We start from the raw sequence: 18,814 nt of genomic DNA on the forward strand, positions 1-18,814 counted from the left end.
AAAGATAAATCAAAAATAGAGAACTACAGGCCAATATCCTTGATGAATATAGATGCAAAAATCTTCAATAAAATTGTAACTAACAGAATACAGCAACACATACACAAAATTATATACCATGACCAAGTGGGATTCATCCCAGGAATGCAAGGTTGGTTCAACATATGCAAATCAATAAATGTGATAAACCACATCAATAAAAGCAAAGATGAAAACCATATGATCATCGCTGTAGACGCTGAAAAAGCATTTGACAAAATTCAACATTCACTCATGATAAAGACTCTCTACAAGTTAGGTATAGATGGAAAGTATCTCAACACAATTAAAGCCATATATGATAAGCCACTGCCAGTATCATCCTAAATAGGGAAAGGCTGAAAGCATTTCCCTTAGGAACAGGAATTAGACAAGGATGCCCACTCTCACCACTCCTATTCAACATAGTGTTGGAAGTACTAACCAGAGCAATCCGAGAAGAGAAGGAAATAAACGACATCCAGATTGGAAAAGATGAAGTCAAACTATCCCTGTCTGTGGATAATATGATCTTATATATTGAACAGCCTAAAGCCTCTACAAAAAAAACTCTTAGAGTTGATAAATGATTTCAGCAAAGTTGCAGGATACAAAATCAACACAAAAAATCAGTAGCATTTCTCTACTCCAACAGTGAACATGCAGAAAAAGAAATAAAGGAAGCTAGCCCATTTACAATAGCCACCAAAAAAAAAAAAAAACTTAGGAATAAAGTTAACCAAGGATGTGAAAAATCTCTATGAAGAGAAATACAAATCACTGTTGAGAGGAATGAAAGAGGACACAAGAAGATGTAGATATTCCATGCTCTTAGATCAGAAGAATTAACATTGTGCAAATGCCCATATTACCCAAAATGATCTACAGATTCAATGCAATCCCCATTAAAATTCCAATGACATTTTTCTCAGAAATGGAAAAAACTATCCAGATATTTATATGGAATAACAAAAGACCATGCATAGCCAAAGCAATCCTGAGCAAAAAAAATAATAAAGCTGGAGGCATAACACTACCTGGCTTTAAATTATATTACAAAGCTATAATAACCAAAACAGCATGGTACTGGCATAAAAAACAGACATGTGGATCAATGGAATAGAATAGAGAATCCAGAAATCAACCCATACACCTACAGCCACCTGATCTTTGACAAAGGCAGCAAGTCTACACACTGGGGAAGAGACTGCCTCTTCAGCAAATGGTGCTGGGAAAACTGGATATTCATATGTAGGAGAATAAAACTAGACCCATACCTCTCACCATATTCCAAAATCAAGTCAAAATGGATTAAAGAAATAAATATTCATCCTGAAACAATATAACTCCTTAAAGAAAACATGGGGGAAACACTCCAGGAAGTAGGAGTGGGTACAGACTTCATGAATATGACCCCAAAAGCACAGGCAACTAAAGGAAAAATAAACAAATAGGATTATATCAAACTAAAAAGCTTCTGCACAGCAAAAGAAACAATCAACAGAGTAAAAAGACAACCAACAGAGTGGGAGAAAATATTTGCAAAATATACATCTGACAAAGGATTAATATCCAGAATATACAAGGAACTCAAACAACCTTACAGCAAAAAACAAATAACCCAATTAAAAATGGTCAAAGGAGCTGAATAGGCATTTCTCAAGGGAAGATATACGAATGGCCAACAGAAACATAAAAAAATGCTCAACATCACTCACCATTCGGGAAATGCAAATCAAAACCACACTGAGATACCATCTCACCCCAGTTAGGATGGCTAATATCCAAAAGATTGAGAATGATAAATGCTTATGAGGTTACGGAGAAAAAGGAACTCTCATACACTGTTGGTGGGACTGCAAAATGGTGCAGCCTCTATGGAAAATGGTATGGAGATTCCTCAAACAATTGCAGATAAATCTACCTTATGACCCAGCTATTCCACTGCTGGGAATGTACCCAAAGGAAGGGAAATCATCATCCCAAAGGTATATCTGTACTCCAATATTTATTGCAGCACTATTTACAATAGCTAAGAGTTGGAACCAGCCCAAATGTCCATCATCAGATGAGTGGATACGGAAAATGTGGTACATCTACACAATGGAATACTACTCAGCTATAAAAAAGAATGAAATACTACCATTCACACATGGATGGACTTAAAGAAAATTATATTAAGTGAAACAAGTCAGGCACAGAAAGAGAAATACCACATGTTCTCACTTATTGGTGGGAGCTAAAAATAAATAAATAAATTCACACACACACAAACTGGGAGTGGGAGGAAGAAGACATAACAACTACAATTCCTTGAAGTTGGTACGACAAGCAAACAGAAAGGACATTGTCGGGAGGGAGGGGGGAAAGGGAGGAGGGAGGGAGGTATCGGTAATGGGCCACAATAATCAACCACATTGTATATTGATAAAATAAAATTAAGGAAAAAAAAAAAAAACTTGCTTATCTTGGCTTCTATATAACCAGCTTGCTTTAGGCCTTGTGAAACCCCTCTCTCCCTTTCACACCAGGAGAGGATGTAACTTTGGCTGTGTGACTATGCGATTTTTTGCCTTTAAAAACCCCTCAAACTTAGGCTCGGGGCTGCTCTCTCACCAGAATATCTGGGGAAGCAGTCGCCGGCTGGCTTATAAAGACCCTGCTGTATTTTTCTTATTTTTATTTTTTTTTTATTTTTTATTTTTTAAATTTTATTTTGTCGATATACATTGTAGCTGATTATTGCTCCCCATCACCAAAACCTCCCTCCCTTCTCCCTCCCCCCTCCCCCCCAACAATGTCCTTTCTGTTTGCTTGTTGTATCAACTTCAAATAATTGTGGTTGTTATATCTTCTCCCCCCCCCCCCGGTTTGTGTGTGTGTGTGTGTGTATGTGTGTGTGTGAATTTATATATTAATTTTTAGCTCCCTCCAATAAGTGAGAACATGTGGTATTTCTCTTTCTGTGCCTGACTTGTTTCACTTAATATAATTCTCTCAAGGTCCATCCATGTTGTTGCAAATGGCAGTATTTCATTCGTTTTTATAGCTGAGTAGTATTCCATTGTGTAGATGTACCACATTTTCCGTATCCACTCATCTGATGATGGGCATTTGGGCTGGTTCCAACTCTTGGCTATTGTAAAGAGTGCTGCGATGAACATTGGGGAACAGGTATACCTTCGACTTGATGATTTCCATTCCTCTGGGTATATTCCCAACAGTGGGATGGCTGGGTCGTATGGTAGATCTATTTGCAATTGTTTAAGGAACCTCCATACCATTTTCCATAGAGGCTGCACCATTTTGCAGTCCCACCAACAATGTATGAGAGTTCCTTTTTCTCCGCAGCCTCGCCAGCATTTATCGTTCATAGTCTTTTGGATTTTAGCCATCCTAACTGGGGTTAGATGGTATCTCAATGTGGTTTTGATTTGCATTTCCCGGATGCTGAGTGATGTTGAGCATTTTTTCATATGTCTGTTGGCCATTTGGATATCTTCCTTAGAGAAATGCCTACTTAGCTCTTTTGCCCATTTTTTAATTGGGTTGCTTGTTTTCTTCTTGTAAAGTTGTTTGAGTTCCTTATATATTCTGGATATTAATCCTTTGTCAGATGTATATTTTGCAAATATTTTCTCCCACTCTGTTGGTTGTCTTTTAACTCTTTTAATTGTTTCTTTTGCTGTGCAGAAGCTTTTTAGTTTGATATAATCCCATTTGTTTATTTTTCCTTTGGTTGCCCGTGCTTTTGGGGTCGTATTCATGAAGTCTGTGCCCAGTCCTATTTCCTGAAGTGTTTCTCCTATGTTTTCTTTAAGAAGTTTTATTGTCTCAGGGTGTATATTTAAATCCTTAATCCATTTTGAGATGATTTTAGTATACGGTGAGAGGTACGGATCTAGTTTCATTCTCCTGCATATGGATATCCAGTTATCCCAGCACCACTTGCTGAAGAGGCAGTCCCTTCCCCAGTGAATAGGCTTGGTGCCTTTGTCAAAGATCAGATGGAAGTAAGTGTGTGGGTTGATTTCTGGATTCTCTATTCTATTCCATTGGTCAGTGTGTCTGTTTTTATGCCAGTACCATACTGTTTTGGTTATTATAGCTTTGTAGTATAGCTTAAAGTCAGGTAGTGTTATGCCGCCAGCTTTATTTTTTTTGCTGAGCATTGCTTTGGCTATTCGTGGTCTTTTATTGTTCCATATAAATGTCTGAATAGTTTTTTCCATTTCTGAGAAAAATGTCTTTGGAATTTTGATGGGGATTGCATTGAATTTGTATATCACTTTGGGTAGTATGGACATTTTCACTATGTTGATTCTTCCAATCCAAGAGCATGGAATATCTTTCCATCTTCTTGTATCCTCTCTAATTTCTCTCAGCAGTGGTTTGTAGTTCTCATTATAGAGATTTTTCACCTCCTTGGTTAACTCAATTCCTAAGTATTTTATTTTTTTGGTGGCTATTGTAAATGGGCAAGCTTTCTTGATTTCTCCTTCTGCATGTTCACTATTGGAGAAAAGAAATGCTACTGATTTTTGTGTGTTGATTTTGTATCCTGCTACTGTGCTGAAATCATTTATCAATTCCAACAGTTTTTTTGTAGAGGTTTTAGGCTGTTCGATATATAGGATCATGTCATCTGCAAACAGGGACAGTTTGACTTCATCTTTTCCAATCTGGATGCCCTTTATTTCCTTCTCTTCTCTGATTGCTCTGGCTAGTACTTCCAACACTATGTTGAATAGGAGTGGTGAGAGTGGGCATCCTTGTCTAGTTCCTGTTCTTAAAGGAAAAGCTTTCAGCTTTTCCCCATTCAGGATGATATTGGCAGTGGGTTTGTCATATATGGCTTTAATTATGTTGAGATACTTTCCCTCTATACCTAACTTATAGAGGGTCTTTGTCATGAATGAGTGCTGAACTTTATCAAATGCTTTTTCAGCATCTATACAGATGATCATATGGTCCTGGTGTTTGAGTTTATTAATATGGTGTATCACATTTATTGATTTGCGTATGTTGAACCAACCTTGCATCCCTGGGATGAATCCCACTTGATCGTGATGAATAATTTTTCGTATGTGTTGCTGTATTCTGTTTGCTAGTATTTTAGTGAGGATTTTTGCATCTATATTCATCAAGGATATCGGCCTGTAGTTTTCTTTTTTGGTTATATCTTTACCTGGTTTTGGTATCAGGATGATGTTTGCTTCATAGAATGAGTTTGGGAGATTTGCGTCCATTTCAATCTTTTGGAATAGTTTGTAAAGAATCGGTGTCAATTCCTCTTTGAATGTTTGGTAAAATTCCGCTGTGAATCCATCTGGTCCTGGGCTTTTCTTTGTTGGGAGCCTTCTGATAACAGCTTCAATCTCCTTTATTGTTATTGGTCTGTTCAAATTTTCTACATCTTCACGGTTCAGTTTTGGGAGCTTGTGTGTGTCCAGAAATTTATCCATTTCCTCCAGATTTTCAAATTTGTTGGCGTATAGTTGTTTATAGTAGTCTCGAATGATTCCTTGTATTTCAGATGAATCAGTTGTAATATCGCCTTTTTCATTTCTAATTTTTGTTATTTGAGTCTTCTCTCTTCTTTTTTTTGTTAGCCATGCTAATGGTTTGTCAATTTTATTTATCTTTTCAAAAAAACAACTTTTTGATTCGTTGATCTTTTGAATTGTTTTTTGGTTTTCAATTTCATTCAGTTCTGCTCTGATCTTAATGATTTCTTTCCGTCTGCTAACTTTAGGATTGGATTGTTCTTGTTTTTCTAGTTCTTTAAGGTGAAGTGTTAGGTTGTTCACTTGCCATCTTTCCATTCTTCTGAAGTGAGCATTTAATGCAATAAATTTTCCCCTCAATACTGCTTTTGCAGTATCCCACAGGTTTTGGTATGATGTATCATTGTTTTCATTAGTTTCAATAAACTTTTTGATTTCCTGCTTGATTTCTTCTTGGACCCATATGTCATTAAGTAGAATGCTGTTTAATTTCCATGTGTTTGTATAGTTTCCAGAGTTTTGTTTGTTATTAATTTCTAGTTTTAATCCATTGTGGTCTGAGAAGATACATGGGATAATTCCAATTTTTTTGAATTTATTGAGACTTGATTTGTGACCTAATATGTGATCTATCCTGGAAAATGATCCATGTGCTGATGAGAAGAATGAATATTCTGAGGTTGTTGGGTGGAATGTTCTGTAGATATCTGCCAATTCCAATTGGTCAAGAGTCTTGTTTAGATCTTGTATTTCTCTACTGATTCTTTGCCTAGATGATCTGTCTAATATTGACAGTGGAGTGTTCAGGTCCCCTGCTATTATGGTATTAGTGCCTATTTCCTTCTTTAGGTCTAATAGAGTTTGTTTTATAAATCTGGCTGCTCCAACATTGGGTGCGTACATATTTATGATTGTTATGTCTTCTTGATGGATCAGTCCTTTTATCATTAAGTAGTGTCCCTCATTGTCTCTTTTTATGGTTTTTAGTTTAAAGTCTATTTTGTCAGATATAAGAATAGCCACTCCAGCTCATTTTTCTTTTCTGTTTGCATGGTAAATCTTTTTCCATCCTTTCACTCTTAGTCTGTGTGAATCTTTATGGGTGAGGTGGGTCTCTTGTAGGCAGCATATAGTTGGGTCCTGCTTTTTGATCCAGTCAGCCAGTCTGTGTCTTTTAATTGGGGAATTTAAGCCTTTTACATTAAGAGTTGTTATTGAAAGGTGTTGATTTATTCCTAGCATTTTATTGGTTGTTTGGTTGTCTTAGGTGTCTTTTGTTCCTTGCTTTCTGATTTACTGTTTGGTTTCTTTGTTTGTTGGTTCCTTAGGTTGTAGATAGTGTTTTTGTTAGCTTGTTTTCTCTTCATGAATGCCATTTTTATTGTACTAGCGGGTTTAGATTTTTCTTAGGTTTTTATGGCAGTGGTAGTTATTTTTCAGGAACCAAACCCAGTACTCCCTTGAGGATTTCTTGTAAGGGTGGTCTTGTGGTAGTGAACTCCCGCAGTTTTTGTTTGTCTGAGAAATATACTATTTGCCCCTCATTTCGGAAGGATAGCTTTGCAGGGTAGAGTATTCTTGGCTGGCAATCTTTGTCTTTTAGTATTTTGAAAATATCATCCCATTCCTTTCTAGCTTTTAGGGTTTGTGATGAAAAGTCTGATGTTAACCTGATTGGGGCTCCCTTATAGGTGATTTGACGCTTCTCTCTTGCAGCTTTTAAGATTCTCTCTTTGTCTCTGAGTTTTGCCAATTTGACTATGACATGTCTTGGAGAAGGCCTTTTTGGGTTGAATACGTTTGGAGATCGTTGAGCTTCCTGGATCTGAAGATCTGTGATTTTTCCTATACCTGGGAAGTTTTCTGCCACTATTTTGTTGAATATGTTTTCAATGGAATCTCCATTTTCCTCCCCTTCTGGAATACCCATGACTCGGATATTTGAGCGCTTGAGGTTGTCTGATATCTCTCTCAGATTTTCTTCCATGTCCTTGATTCTTTTTTCTTTCTTTTTGTCTGCTTGTGTTATTTCAAACAGCCCATCTTCAAGTTCAGAGGTTCTCTCTTCAACTTCGACAAGCCTGCTGGTTAAACTCTCCGTTGTGTTTTTTATTTCGCTGAATAACTTCTTCAGCTCAGCAAGTTCTGCTACATTTTTTTTCAGGACATTGATTTCCTTGTATATTTCCTCTTTCAGATCCTGTATACTTTTCCTCATTTCATCATGATGTCTAGCTGAGTTTTCTTGTATCTCATTCAGTTTCCTTAGAATTATCACTCGAAATTCCTTGTCAGTTATTTCAAGGGCTTCTTGTTCTATAGGATCTAGAGTATGAGATTTATTAACTTTTGGTGGTGTACTTTCTTGATTTTTTGTATTTCTGGTGTCTTTTTTTTGGTGTTTATTCATTGTGGCAGGGGGTTTCACAGTCCACCGGTTTGAGACTAATGACTAACTAGGATGTTGCTGTGGTTGCCAATTTGGTATGGCTCCCGCCGTGACTGCTCAGTTGGCCTCTAGTGTCTTGTGTGTGTGGTTGCCTCGGGTCTTGGGCTTCTCCGGGGATCCACCTTTCTGGTCAGCTTGTACTCTGCTAGGCTGGTGGATCACGTACCACAGGGTGTGTGATCTCTGTTGAGCTTTCACTTTCTGTACAGGACTTCTCCCCGTTTCGTGTGTTCTGGCCCAGGCTGTTAGATCGTGCAGTGGCGACCCCACCGGGTGTGTGGTTTCTGTCGAGTCTCCGCCTCCCTGGCCGCACGTCTCCCCCCTCTGTGCACACTGTGCTGGGCTGGGGTGTGTCTTCTGCACCCCTCGTCTATCAGCTGGGCATTCAAGACCCTGCTCAGCACCGCCTCGCCCAGGAAGTCTACCAGGTTTCTGCTAGGCACAGACGACCGGTCTCTCTGGGTGCCTTTGTAGCACTGTGTAGATCTTTCTCGGGTCTTGTTCACCTTTGTATCCCCCCGGTATAAACCGAGTCTAGTGCCCGCCTGCAGCCTGCTCTCCGGCAGGTTCAAGCGGACCTGGGAACTCTCCTACCACACTATTCCCAACCAGAAATTCGTTAGGCTTTTTTCCAAACTGGTGGTCGCAGAGATGGTATCTGCCTCCCAGTAACAGGAAGTTTACCGGGGCCGGAGTCCAGGGTGTGGTGGAGTGACAGTCGGCCCGCCCGTACTTCCTAGCCCTCCCAACACTGGTCGGGATGCCCCACACCCCCAGTCCCACCAGAGAACCGCGGAGGGAGTGGGGGAGGGAGTGGGAGAGGAGGCCGGCCCGCAGGGTCCGGAAAGCCCCGCGCCAGGCCAAGCAAATGGGCTCAGTGATGGCCGAGCAGGGCGGAGCTGCCCGCACCTGGGAAAATGGAGGCAGCACCTGGGCAGTGAGTGGCCTGGTGGTGCAGGCGGAAGCCGCGTGGGCATCCACCCCCCGAACAGAGCTGTGCCAGGGATCACTCACAGTGCTGTGCCAGGTCGGGCGCTCGCTCTGTCTCTGGTTTGTTGCCTTCCGTGTTCTCGGCGCTGCCGCCTCGGGCTGTTCAGTCGCGGCGCCGCTCAGGCCCTCCCAGGAATCTTCTTTAATGCCGGCCTGAAACCTCGAATCCTGAATAGGGCAGCTGGCCGCCTTCAGTGCGGCCCCAGCCTCCGGGATCCTGGCTGCATCCACAGCAGCCCTGGCGCCGTGTTCCCTGTTTCAAGACTCGCTTTTGCAGCTAAGAATCAGTTCTTTTCCTGCTCCACACTTCAAAGCTGTTGCCTGTAAATGAGGCAGCCTCTCCTGCCAGGGGCAAAGTGGCGTTGAGCCCCCACGACCGGCCAGCAGCAGCAGTCCTCCCTTAAGAGATGGCCAGAGGAAGGTCCACAAGTTTCCCGGCTGCCTGAGGCCCAGTGGCCACCTTTTCCACCTCAGCTACTCCGCGCCAGCCGCCGCAGCCGCCGCCATCTTGCCCAGTCCTCCCTGCTGTATTTTTCAATCGAGTGTTTGGTTCCTTTCTTGAGCCACGACCTCACAACAAGGTGAACAGATGTGATGTAGTGGGTGGGGAGGGGAGAGAGGAAGTGGGGAAAGGAGAACGGGTAAAGGGTCATGAAAATCAACTGCAATGATATTGAGAAGTTAAAAAAAAACCAACTTGTATTTGAAACGAAAGCCTGGGCTTTATTTGCTATGTTGGTGTTTTTCAAAATAAGCATGACAATCCTTCAGTGGATTATGAAATACACTACTTTGTTAAAAGGAATAGAAAAGAACAGAAAATAGGAGAGTGCATTACATGTAGAAAGGGTAAGTAGTGTTCCATGAGTTTTTAGTCTCAGTGAGTGTATGTTGCCTACTGGACGTATCCGTGCGCATTCGGTCATTGTAGATTTTAAGAGATACATTGATTGGGTTGAGTTAAGGAAAATTTGATAGCTCTTGCTCTACCCCAGGCTGCTTGGGAGGTGGAACATAGCAGAGAACCCGGGAATGTAACAGCATGGCCCCAGGGATGAAGGTAACTAATTGTAAATAACACACAGGACTCACTAAAAAAGTAAAATTTCCAATTCCAGGATTTAGAGAGAAACAGTTGCACTTTCTCGCCAAACCCCAAACTCTGTTATAAAACATTAACATTCTTCTTGCAAAGTATTGTTGTTGAATTTTGAACAAAAATATGCTTGTCTTTACCAACAGATGAATTTCTGAAAATGTATGTATGACTTGAATTTTAAACATCAAAATGTTTTAAATACCCACATTTTTAAATGTGGAACTCTACAGTCTAACGTTTATAAAGAATCTTTTATTTATTTATTTATTTATTTTTCTAATCAATATTATTTATTGCTTCTTTGGAGGTAACATTATTTTTCTTTTTGGGGGGGTAACATGGTTGTACACATCTGTGGGGTACAGAGTTGAGTATCAATACCTGTGTACAGTATGTGACATTCAAATCAGGATAATTAGTATACTCAACAATATACAATGTAATCATTCTTTGTGGTCCTTTACCAATTCCTTCTTTCCCCTCCTCCCCCTCCCCCTTTCCCCACCTCTGATAACCTGAGTTCCATTCTCAGTTCAAGGTATTGTTGTGATTGTTGTATCTTTCTTTCTTCTTTTTCATCATGTCAAGGAGATACCTGCACTCCCATGTTTATTGCAGATCTATTTCCAATAGCAAGAGTTGGAATGAACCTAAATGCCCATGGCTGAACGGCTGGATAAAGGAAAATGTGGTATATTTACACAATGGAATGCTATTCTGCTATAAAAAAGAATGAAATACTGTCATTCGCAGCAACATGGATGAACTTGGAGAAATTCATGTTAAGTGAAATAAACCAGGCACAGAAAGAGGAATACCGCAGGTCCTCACCCATAAGTGGGAGCTAAAAAATAAACAAGTAAATATTTTTAAAAAGAGAATCTTTGAGAAACACACTTAATCAACGCATCTGTCTTATAATTGGAGATTTTGCATATTGTCCTTTCTTACCAGGGAAAGGGAGGTGGCGTGATTCAGCAGAATGAAAGGGACAGCCCAGCTCACAGCAGTGTGTGAAGTGTCCAATTATCATGGACCAGAGTTCACAGAGCCAGGAGATTCTAATCCTCATGCTAAGCTCCCTTAGCCATTGACTGAGGGTCATGTTATGTTTATCTTACTAATACTGTATTATAACTCTCTTCCTGATAGGTAACTTGCTCCAACTTCTGATTATGAGGTTTCAAAGACTGGGGTGAATGTTACCATAAAGCTCTGCTGGATCAACAGAAAAGGGAACAAGGACAACTCGATTTGCCATGGGTCATACATGTTTTCCTCATTCACAGTCAGTAGGGAGTCTGTGTACCCTCTACAACAACCCTGGGAAATAGGTCCTGCTTCCCTATTTAAAGATGAGTACACTGAAGTTCAGAGAGATACAGCAACCTCCCACACTCACACACTTTGTGAGTCTGGGCTAGTGTGGACTCCTTCTGACTTCAGGCCCAGAGCTTTTCCCCTCGGCCACATAACCCACCCTCTGAGAACCTATTATATTTTGCTATTGGGAGCCCATTAGCCAACTAAAGGCTAGAAAGGGAGGGAGAGAAGGGAACGTCTAATTCACGAGCTCCTTCCTGTTAGCAGCTTTTCACGGGCTTACAGGAAGAAAAAAGAATAAAAGTGTGCCTTCCTTTACTTGGACAAGCTAAAAAACTGAGTGAGTCAAGAACTAGTGTAACTGTAGTTATTTACTTCGATAAGAAGACAAGCTTGTTACCAAAGCAATGTAATGGCAAAATGTACCCCAAAGACAGACCAAATGGACTCACTGTAGCTAAAAGAAACATTCAAATGGTTAATCAGAACGAAACGGCCTCAACAGGAGGAAAAGGGCAGAAAAGTATTTCTCAGCCTGCAAGTATGTATCTTACTAACTGTTAAGAAGTTTTCTTTTCTGTAACTAAAGAAAGACAACTCTCAGAAGATAAGGCGAAACCAGCTATAGCTGGGGATTCCACACTGACCTTCCACAAGCCCACCCGGCACCAGCCACCGACCCCCTCCTTCTCATTCTTGGGACCCCCCCTAGGGCTCCAATTAGACAAAAATGGACTCCAAGGACATTTTTTCCTCTCGTCTCTGATAAGAGAGGCAAAACCAGCCAAGGCCAGTCTACGGAGCTTGCACAGTAACACTCACTGAGCAGGCTGCTAGCCTTCTCCATGAATATTCATAGCATTTCTCTAGGTTCACTGAATATGAATGTGAACCCTGATCCTAGGAGGCATAAACAGTAGCCTTCTCCCCTACCCAGGCAGAGTGCTTATCTTTGGACCTGCAGAGGTTGAGGTTCAAGGTCCGAGGTCCGAGGTCCGTGCTCCCAGATCTACAGATTGTTTTTTCTGGAAGATAAAGTGCCCTTTTTCTCTCTCTAGTGGATCTTGTGGGCCTCTTTTGTTAGCAATAACGTATGATAATTCCAGTAGTAAATGAAAGGAGTTATGTCCCTGAGGTGGTCCTCATTATACTATTTCTTAGCAGAGAGAAGAGAGACGTGCAGCTAAATCACAGCTCCTTCCATTAGGAGGTGCATAAACTTGGTACGTTGTTTAATCTCCGAGCCTCAATTTTCTCCTCTGAAAACGGAGATAGTTATATCTAGTTTTGAGGGCTGTTGGCAAAATTAAATGAGATAATGTACATAAAATTTATAATAGGGGCTTGGCAAATGGAAGTTCACTCTTGCCACATTCCTGGGAGATGTTTGAGTATCTGAGCACACTAGGTAGGATATAGTCCTCTCTCTTCTATCTGTCTTCTACCTGTCTCATTTTATCTATCGATTCTTCTATGTACCTATGTATCAATGTATTTTTGTATCTGATGACTTTAGCTACAGAAACAGTTCTCTAAAAAACAAATCAATTGCCTTGAATGAGGGCCTTATGACTTGGGTGAGACGTCCTGTTCCTAAGTGAAGAATCATGTAAATTCTTAAAATTGTTGATGTGACAATTAAAGTATAGCCTGCTAACTCTGAGTAAGCCACCAATTTATCGTGAAGATTAGCTGAAGCATTGTCTGGCCCATAGATGCTCCTTCCACACATAGACATTTCTTGTTTATGTGCTGTAATCTGTAACCAATGGTTGTAACTTCTCTATTTTATGCACCAATGAAAATGGGACAACTCTAGTACAGGAAGTCACCCTTCCTTTTCCAAACTTTCACATAAAATCTTTCAGCTAGTAATAGACTTTGAAGCATTTCTCAACTTTGTTGGTTTGTATTTCCTGGTTCAATCCTCATATTTGGTTCTCAAAAAACCTTCATAAAATTATTTCTGCCTTAACAGCCTTAATTTTGGTCCACATATCTATCATCTACTGTCTTCTATCCATCTCTCAGTTTTTCTCATTGAGCTCCAGTAGGAATAAGATTTGATATGTATTCAGAGTTTTTAAAAACATATCACATAATGGCTCTTTTTTTTCTTTTTTTGTACCTCCTGTGCAGAGGTTGATGATATTCACTAGTCAGTTAAACCTAGACTAGCAGGAAGTTTTCAGTGAAGGCTCAGGGAGGCTTGGCACATCATTAACACTGCCTTGCTTAGCCCAAAGATTTCAGAAAAGCCCTGGTTCCCACCCATTTTACCCTGTGTGCTGTGTCCAACAGGCCTTTCTCCTCAGGCCAGGCCCTGGCTGCCACTCAGCACTAGTTAGGGACTCAACCTTTCCTGTCCCCAGGCCACCTTTCCACGGATTCCACCCGCGCCACTGGGAGACCCACTGCCGTCTCTCTCCAGCTGTTCATAGCACTAGTACAGGGGCTCACTGTGAACATCTGATGAAAGTGTCAGATTCTCTCTGACATCCTGCTCCTTGCCTGGAAATGCAGACGTTTCATGGATCCTTCTTCCATTCCTTGTTTTGGTATACATGTAAATGTATTTCCTCCTTTTAAAAAGTTTCATTCAAACTTCCTAACTCACACTGATTGAGCAGTTTCTGTGTAACAAGCAATGGTGATGTCTGCTGGGGAAGAAGATACAAGTATAATTTGGTCCCTGCCCTAAAGGGGGTTTCGATCTAGTCAGAAAAATAGGCTTATGGAGAACAGATGGAGCAGAACGTGCCCAGAAGTGACTTCATGTTTTGGGTTCCTGGGAATCCCAACCCAAGGATCATGGCTCTCTTAGCCAAGCAAGTTAGAGCAAGGTGAGAAGGCTGCCAGACTAGGGAAACTGAGGACCCTGTCCGTTTGCCCAGGTGGAATCCGTCCTTCCAGGGTACCATCTCAGTTCTCCAGCTTTAGTGGACTTTGTACTCCCAAGTGTCTGCCCTCTTACTCTTCAGATGAGGATCGCACGTCACCCTCGTCAAAATATGAGGGCACTTCAAAGAGTTATAGAAAGATTCACATTACCTTTCCATTCTGCTTGCTCATGAACTTTATGAAGTACCCTTGTATCACTCTCTCTAGGATCTTGTGACATGATTTTCTCTATTGTCCCTTCAGTATTCTCTCCCATAAGTGCTGTATTTTTCCTTGTAAGTTCTGTTAGATCCTGGTTGCTCCAATGCCTGGATTTTCAGAGAATCTCACTGAAACTCTCAGTCTCTCTTTTATAAGAACTTTTCCTTTCTCCCAAATTAACATTTATTCCAGGGGACTGTTGACACTTATATTCTAATTCTAATGACCCCATTCATCCACGCTGGGTGACTTTAGATGCTTTTTAAAAACTAGTTACATGCTCCAGCGATTATTTAGTTGTCCCATCCCGACTTCTGAGTTTTAACACTCAGGAAGTCTTGTAGTCCAGTGATTCTTGACTAGGGGTGATTTACTCCCCCACCCCAGAGGATCTTTAGCAAAGTCTGAAGACATTTTTGGTTGTCATAACCTGGGGAAATGGACGCTACAGCCTCAAGTGGCTAGAGCCAGGGATGTCTTAAACATCGTACAATGGTCAGGACAGCCCCCCATGCAGACAATTACTCAGTCCAACAGGACAGAAGTGCCAAGGTTGAGAAACTCTGCCTTCCCATTCATTGAAACCCAGAGAGAGAATGTGACTTGTCATGTAGCTAATTAACGGCAAAGACTGAATTAGAATCTTGATCTTCTGACAGTCAGACAAGTTTATTCCTGTTAAAATACATTCTATTTTGAATTTTCACAGCCTAAGTAGTATTACGGTATCCCAATTCACAACAGTCATGTGTTTTCTACATCGATAGACAAAGCACCTTTAGCATAAACTCCCACATTCTTCTTGCAATAGACATATTCTCAGTTTGCCTAAATGCTACCATCCTTTTTTTCTCCTCATGCTAATAATTTTTCTCATACCAATGAATTATCATGCCCTAATTTTTCAAATTCCTCATTTTTACATTTCTATGGTGATGTATCCAACAGAAACTGAATAAACGAATCTTGAACTCTCATCTAACACCAAGCACACCAGGAAGGCCCAAAGTGAGTATAAAACAGAGTTTTCCTTGTGCTAAAAACATATTTTAATGTATTTTTCTAGGAACCTAGAGGAGAGCACCTGAGGAGGTGTAGGAAAGTGTATAAGATCAGAACTTACCTTGTTAAAGGCTGTCACCCTCCTGGCTCAGCAACTTAATATGAATTCCTGATTGTTTATAAGCCCTTTATCTGAATAAACCCTCCCACTAAAGTGGGCAGAGTCCAGTTAGGGAAAAGCGACTCCTGAAGGTTTCAGGACCACAGTGTTCTATACTAGATTATAAGAAAAATGATAGTTCATCCTCTTATTACAAAACCGTTGATCAACATGTTCCTTTTCAAGGTTGGAGATAAAAGTTTAAAACAAAATTTAAACAAAAAACTCTAGGTAAGTTTAACTCTCTCTGTGATTTAATGGGGACTGGCTTTCTGAAGAAACTTACTGTGAGGTTTTCATGAATTAAATGCGAGGACTAAGGCAGATGAAAAACCTCTCCTGTGAGCAAAACCACAGGAGGTGATATCTGTAAAGAGCCAGCTGATGGCACTCTGGAATGCTTTTCATATTGGGTTGTGAGAAAAATATGGGACACCCAGTTAAATGTGAATTTCTGACAAGTAATCCATACCTTTTTAGTATAAGTATGCTCCAAACATTGTATGAAACATGATTCTACTGAGAAAGTATTGATTGTTTCTCTGAACTTCACATTCACCTGGGTGTTCTATATTTTTTCTGCTAAATCTGGCAACCCTGTTTGCATACTTTTTCCTTTCTCCCTCACTCAAATTAGCCTCCCCTTCCTCTGGGCCTTTGCACAAGCTATTTGTTCTGGCTGGAATACTCTACCCTTTATACTGTTGACATTATGTATTTAATATAAATTTCCCACATATAGTCTGAGCTCCTGGGGTAAAGCTTTCATCTGGTTTAAATCAAGTCCTCATGGTCTGGCACAGACCTGGCCATAGTAGGAGCTCAATAAATAAGACAGATTTTAAATTTTTTAAATGGAAAAATTCCAAAAAGTATAAAGAACAGTATAACAAAACCTGAAGCACCCATCACTCTGCTTCAACAATTGCCAGCAGTCTTTCTTCATCTACATCCTGTAGTGAGTTAATATATGGTGGTCCCCCAAAACATAGGTCTACATCCAAATTCCTGGATCCTGTGAACATGACCTTACCTGGAAAAAGGGTCTTTGCAGGTGTAATTAAGTGAAGGAAACTGCGATGAGATCATTCTGGATTATCTGGTCAGGCCCTAAATCCAACGATGAGCATCCCCATGACAGAGAGAAGAGGTGACACTGACACACAGAGGGTGAGGTGTGGAGGACAGAGGCAGAGATTAGAGTGTTGTGGCCATGGTCCACAGATAGCGAGGGATTCCGAGAGTCACTGGAAGCTGGAAGAGGTGGGAAAGGATTCTCCCCTGGAGCTTCCAGGGTGTGTGGCGCTGCCAAAACCCTCACTGCAGACTTGGGGCCTGCACAAGGGGGATAGAATATGCTTCTGTTGTTTCAAGCCACCTAGTTTGTGGTAATCTGTTATGGGAGCCACGAGAAACTAATACACACTCCCACCTTCTCCCCACTACCACAGGATTATTTTGAAGCAAATGCCAGACACCATATAATTTCATCAAAAAATACAGAATTTATCTCTCAAAAATAAGAACTTTTCTCAACATAATCACACTAGTCTCTTATCACATTGAAATTTTATTTTATAATTTCTGGATTTCATCTTATTATTTATTAATTTCGTCAAATATTTTGCATTCTAATTCCTCTGATAGTCACATGAAGATTTCTTTGCATTTAGGTCATTTACATCAACATCCAAGCAAGGTCGATACATAGCATTGGAAGGACATGAATACACATATTTGTCGAAATGGATGAATCAAGCAGACAGGGTCAGGCAGGGGGTGTGAGGATATGTGAGGAGTGCTGAAAGCCAAGATTCCTACCCCTGGGTCCTCAAAGTGTCCATGGAGTTGTGCACTGCATCATGATCTGCTTGTGATGAAGCACTGGAGACTCAGCAGGGCCTGCCACACACCAGGAGCTCACAGGACAGTGGAGGAGACACAGTGGCTTTTAGGTGTTGTTAGAGGTTTGCTGGGGCTCTGTGGAGGGCACAGAGGAGAGAGCAGCGCTCCCTGGGAAGCGACGAGGTGGGGACTTAAGTGTGGCCAGGCGGGAAAGAGCTTGCCAGGCAGGGCTAGCAAATGTGCCCAGGCACAGAGGCAAGAGGCCCCCCCATGCTCAGGGGGTTGCTTGGGCTGGAGATCAGGGAGTGAGGTGGGGTGTGAGGGCTCTTTGAGCAGGCAATGGGGATGCACTAAAGAATTTAAAGAAAGGCAGTGATATTCAGATTTGCATTCTAGAAAAGCCACTCTGGTTGTAAGTAGAGAACTGGCTAGAGCAGAGTATAGCTACAGTCGGGGAGCACCCCCCCACCCCAGAGCCGGTCGGCTGCCTCCCACCTCCCCATCCCCCAACTGTGGGGAAGCTCACTCCGAGAGAAGGAGAACTAAATACACCAAAGCCCAGATTTCCTGAGACAGATTAACAGTGTAGGCTTTTATGCAGCTGAAGCCAGAAATCACTCCTAATCCAAGCACTCTGGCACAGTGACACACAGGGGAAAATGATTTTACCTATATTCCTTTATATATAATTCACATCTATCATCTGTATCTTGGAAGCCCAGGTCTGAGCAGCACTGAGAGAACTGAGAGCAAGGCTCATGCCAGGCCCCACAGAACGTTACGGAATGGAGTGCAGATGTGCTGGGGTGCGTGCACTGTCAGGGACACAGGGTCACCTAAGAACAGAGGTTGACTGGGTTTTGTTGTCATTAATTCACCACCTCCTAGAACACTGATGTGTCTACTCATGGTAGACATAATTGCTGTCTGAAAAATGCGTAAGAAAAAATATTTTTATTATCAGAAATAAGATAGCTCTCCAAGAAAACAAGAAAATTTCATAATGCCAGTACCCAGAAAGGTTACTATGTCCCTGTGTGTACTTGAGAATGTCAGAAGTAATTTCTACACTTGACTCTTTGATAAGCTATATGACAGATGTAAATTCTTGGAAAAGTCAAACAAACCACACAATCTACATTTTCCTTTTTTTATTAAACTTTTAATTCCAAGAAAAAGACAGGTTAAATGTGATTAGAAATTTGATTTCATATCAGATCCTAATAAAAAGGAATAGATTTTAACTAAGCCTCCTCATACGAGTTTGATTTTTTATTTAGCATATATAATTTGGAAAACATTAATTAGCTTCATAATAG

This window comes from Cynocephalus volans, chromosome 5, assembly GCF_027409185.1.
Source record: "Cynocephalus volans isolate mCynVol1 chromosome 5, mCynVol1.pri, whole genome shotgun sequence".
Lineage (NCBI taxonomy): Eukaryota > Metazoa > Chordata > Mammalia > Dermoptera > Cynocephalidae > Cynocephalus > Cynocephalus volans.